Source organism: Triticum aestivum, chromosome 4B, assembly GCF_018294505.1.
Source record: "Triticum aestivum cultivar Chinese Spring chromosome 4B, IWGSC CS RefSeq v2.1, whole genome shotgun sequence".
Taxonomy (NCBI): Eukaryota; Viridiplantae; Streptophyta; class Magnoliopsida; order Poales; family Poaceae; genus Triticum; species Triticum aestivum.
This window is the reverse complement of record NC_057804.1, coordinates 633,666,907-633,672,351: the sequence shown is the minus strand read 5'-3', so window position 1 is coordinate 633,672,351 and position 5,445 is coordinate 633,666,907.

Here is a 5,445-nt window from a genome sequence, read left to right as displayed (position 1 = left end):
GTTTGAAACGCGTTGTCTTAATGCAGTAAAAGAGAGCAGAAGCGAGAATATGGGATTGTATCGATATGATCAAATGGTTGGTTGCTTGCCTGATGGGTTGGTGCACTGGTATTGTTCTTCGTTAGGGTAATCGTGGTACTCCTCGGGGCAGAACCTGCTGCATAGAGCACCGATACACAAACATCACCAAACAATATGCAACAAAATGATGCATGCATGAAACATGGCAAAATGAATGTATTGGGCTAATGCAACTAAGACCAGATGGGTTTGAACCATTTTGAATCAAAGATTCAAGTTTCAAACTCATAAATGGCCCTTATAAGTGCTTTATCTTGTTCTGTACTAAACAGCAGGTTAAATTGTTTAAACATGCATGAAACCAGTACAGATGGATAGATTGGATTTTTCTGATCATTTTTCATATATAAAACTTTGCATTTGGAGTTACAAATTAATTTCTATGATTTTTTGAAGTTTGTGGTATTTACTGGAATTTCCTGTATAAAAATAATTCCAGTAAATAAATTACTGCGTCAGCATTACGTCAGGATGACATCAGCGGTCAACGGAACAGTCCAGGTCAACCCTGACTAGTGGGGCCCGTGTGTCAGTGTAATTAGTTTAACTAAATATTAATTAAAACTAATCCTGATTAGTTAATAGGGCTGGGCCCCACCTGTCATTGACCCAGGGGGGTCAAACTGGGCCCACCCGTGATCAAACGAGGGGTCAGCGGGGTCAACTCACCGGCGTTTAGCCGCCGGCGAGGCCGAACGCGGCGGCGAGAGTGGTTTTGTGCATTCCGGCGACCAAAAGAGCCGCGGAGGGCATCTACGTGTAGCTGGGAGCAAGCCGCAGCTCTTGGTGGTGGTGGTTGAGCTCGGGGTGGCCAGAAACGGCGCCGGCGACGACCTTGGCGGTCGCCGGAGTTCGGGTGATGATGAACCCGAGGCTACGGAGCACGGCGAGGCTCGTGGTGAGGTGCTACGGGTTCCTACGAGTGCGGTGAGTGCGTTGGACATGGTGGTGTGGCCAGTGGGTGGCCGGAGTCACGTCGGCGATGAGCTCCGCGGCGGCGCGTGCGGGTGAGCTATGTGTAGTCGCTACAGGGCTCGAGAGCGAGAAAGGAAAGGGGGGAGAGGTAGCTGGGCTCATGGCAGTCTCGAGGGAGCAGACGGCGCGGTCGGGGACGAGCTGGTGCGGCGACGACGGCGAAGGGGATCTCCGGCGATGGCGGAGTCGGGCGAGGTTGGTGCAGAGGCCTCGGGGCAAGCGAGCGCTCGGGGCTCGGCTAGCTCGACGAAGAGGAGGGCGGCGGAGCTCCTGGACACGACGACACGGCGCAAGGACGACGGAGAGCGCGACTACGGCGACGGTGCGGCTACGGTGGCGTCGGCCATGGTGCGGGAGAGCGAGGGAGAGAGGCAGGGGGAGAATGGATGTGTCCACGGGGTTCGGGGCGCGACGTGGAGGTCGTCCAGGCCAACAGAGAGGCGAGGGGAGGAAGCAGGGCGACGGGCAGCTGCGTGGCGCGCACTGGTGCCGCCGTCGAGCACCTACCTGCCTGCCTGGCGAAGGCAAGCAGCTCGCTGGAGCGGCTGCTGGGCTGGGCCGGCTAGGTGGGTTGGCTAGTTGGGCTGCCAGGTTAGTTCCCTCTCTCTCTCTTTATTTATCTTTTTTATTTATTCTGTAACTTTGTGGACTTACTAAAAATACCTAAACAACTCCAAAATTCACCAAACTGCTCATGGCCATTAAGTGGAATATATCCAGCATGGAACATCTTAGTTTGGGATTATTTGAGCATTTAGAATAATTTATATAATTTAAATGCCCAAACTCAAATCTTTATGATTTAATTCAAAGACCTTAAGATGACCTAGAAAATTGTGCACCACTTTTGGCAGAGGTTCTGAACCAAGGCAAAAATGATGGACATTTTAGAAGGGCATTTCAGGTTCATTGGAAATATTTTTAGTAAACCCTAGTTGGTTTCAGAGGGGGCTGGGGGTTCTGTCATCCCCATTTCAAGTTTCTGTTGAGAAAAATAGACATGATGCAACAATCTAATGCATGAACTAGTTAGGGTGTGACAGTCGGGCACAACTTTTTATAGTAAACAGTCGGGAAGTCGTCATGCTAAGGCCCCATAGGACCAGTACCCCAGAACAACAACCATCGCCGATGAAAAATAACGTAGATCGGAAGGATCCAAATCGAAGACACATGAACGTAAATGAACAACGACGAGAGCCAAGCAAATCCACCAAAGATAGATCTGTCGGAGACACGCCTCCAGACGCCCATCAAACGATGCTAGACACACCGCCGGAACGGGGGCTAGGCGGGGAGACCGTTATTCCATCTTCAGGGAGCCGCCGTCGTCTCAACTTCCTGAACAGGACACAAATCCTAGCAAGATTGAAAAAAAGACTAAAAATGGAGCCCTCCCGCCGGCCCTTGCCAGAATCCACCGCGCCTCCATGGTCCTAGGGCCATTGAAGACGAGACGGACCTGCGCTAGCGCCGGCGAGAGGCACGAACCTTAGCTTTCTTTCTTTCTTTAGGGTTTACCAATCAGCATCATCACGTGGTGCTTAGCTAGCTAGCTAAGGTGTGGTTGCCTGAGAGCCACGGCATCGGCTGCCGAGACACGCGCACATACCGTCAAGCAAGCATGGGGATGAGATGTACGTAGATGTGTCGATTACGCACGCGGGTGGTGCAGGATGGCATGGGGAACGAAGGTCCAACGTGAGCTGTTGCTTGTTGCCTGTTGCCTGTTGCCTGTTGAAGACAACGTGAGCTTGCTAGCTAGATGAGGTGAGGTAGCACCCACGCGGGGCAGGACGCGACGCCAGCCATGTCCCGATTATAGCTAACGATCGGGCTGCCGGCCACATCCACACACACCATATCTCCATCGGCTGCACCTAGCTACGTACCGTGGTCACTGCCATGCCATGCGTGCCCATCTGTACGTTTGCACCCTGCGACGGTTACAAGGATCACGGACGACCGACCGATCGATCATCAGAAAACATCACGGCTACTGTTGTGGACAATTAATGGAGGACCAGTACGTGTCACAATTATGAGAGGCGTCGAGCAATCATGCGTGCCCATCTGTACGTACATTGTGTATTGAGAAAAAATAGACATGTGTAAAAAAGAAAAAAGAAAAGGAAAACATAAAAGAAAAAATTATGAAAAAACAAATTAGTGCGCGCGCGTGAGCGACTGTGCTACTGGGCCGCCCAATTTAAGAAATACCGGCGAAGTTCTGTCAAGGTTTAAAATGAACCGGGATTAGAGAGTTCAGAGTGCCAATTTTCGGATTAAGAGTTCGGGATTTGGTTTAACTTTCGTCTATAACTTTAAGGTTTATTTTGGACTTTTTCCGTCGGAGGGTGGCGTGTCTGGCAGGCAACGAGCGAGCGCGCGATCGATCGCCACTGGATAGACATCGAGACGGTGCCCCTCATGCATCGACATTGGACGACAGGCCGTGTGATTAATCGGAGAGATATTGCTTCAACAAGCAATAGAAGGACGGCCATGTGAGTGAGGTCCTAGCTATTAATGGAGACATAATATTATCCTTAAAAAGAGACATATTTGTGGACGCGGCTGTCCTGATCAACAGTAAAATAAGAGGAAATTAAAAAAAGATCTGATTCTTTTTGGTATGAAACATTGACAAATGTTTTGATAGCCCACAAAAGGAAAACGGGATGAGTACGAGAGACGCTTAGTTTCATTGCTCCCGCGCGTCTCTTCTGTTGTTGCCTTCCTCCTCTCTTGCTCGATTTCGGCGGTTGCGCCTCGGCCTTTGCCGGATGCAAACAGTCCCTCTAACCTTGCCCCAACCTCCGAACCCCTGCTATGCTCCAGGGTTCAACTTTTGCCTTGAGTGAATTTGGGAGTCTCACTCCAGTGAACTCTATTTTAATATACTATTGTCCATGAGACTCCTTCCCACCGGTTTTTTTTCTCTAAACCCTCGCATCGTCAACAATGTTTCGCCTCCTCATCATATCCGCCAGCTTCAACTTCGCCAGACACAAAGATAAGGAAAAATCTGACAACCCAGCAAACCCATCAATTTTGAGAAAGCGACCGGCGAAAAATTGAAAAAAGTGCGCATCCACGACATCGAGATGCATGGCCGACAGAGTCAACGAGGTTGGGTCGACCGGCTGGTGCATGCGCGGTGACCCATAAATTGTGATAGGAATGCATGACCCACATCATACAGTACAGGATTACTACCCGATTTGCAAGGATGGACGGTGCATAGCAAGCCACGTAGGTGTTCAAGATAGCACATCCAGATAACATTAATCAAACTACTCCGGCTGGTCCAGTCGAGGATCATCTCGACGCATTCTTTGCCTCACTCAAGGTTCCCTGCCATTGCCGTTGCCCGGGTCAGGCCAGGTGTGTTCTTGCATCCACACGCACGTACCCATCCGTGATTCGGTGGCAGCCCGCGAGCATGCGATGCTGGCAGTGGCAGGCCTATCACTTCATGCATGTGCATGTGCATGTGGCTTTTGCTATCAAGACACGTACGTACGCAGGCAATTATTTATCTCAGCATGCAACTGCCAAGAAAATGATAACATCATAGATCTGCACACGCAATAGGAGTATGCTAGTATATAGAGGCGGTTCTACGTGAGATAAGATTTGGCACCGGCTTCTCACAGGAACTAGCTGGCTCTGTGGGGTTCACACGTCCCGAACAAGGTGAAGATTCATGCCTGGAGACTCATGACTAATGGCCTGGCCACTGGGTCAGACCTACACCGCCGAAGGATTAAGCCTGGCATCTTTTGCCCGGCGTGTAGGCGGGAGGAGTCGTTTGCTCCATCGATTTGGGCCTGCCCGCATTCTAGGGCTTTCTGGAAGGAGCTCAGCGTGCGGAGGAGCATGGTGGCTATGATCCCACCTGATGGCATTAGCTCTAACCATGAGCTTGGGCGCTGGCTTCGCTGCTGGATTGGTGAAGCTAGCGACGACCAGAAGGAGATGTTCCTGCATGGGGCTTATGGGCTCTGGTCGGCCAGGAATGCGACGCGAGAAGAAATCCGAATTCAAGATGCTCTTGAGCTTCCAGCAACAGTTTCTCGTTCAATGGACGAGTGGACTAATGCGATCCCAAACAAGGATCGGGCTGTTGCCAAACCGCCAGCTGAACATTGGACGCCGCCAGAGCAAGGGTGGGTTAAAGCTAATGTGGACGGGGCGGTCGCTGTCGTTGGTGGAGGCGGTGGAGGTGCCGTCTTCCGCGACCATGAAGGGGCATTCAGAGGCGCCCTCTCTCAATTCTTCCCACATGTCTCCAGGCCGGAAGTTGTGGAGCTGTTGGCGTGCAGGGAGGCGCTTCAGGCTGGGCGTGATCAGTAGCGGAGGCAGGGGGACTAGCAGGGGCCCTGC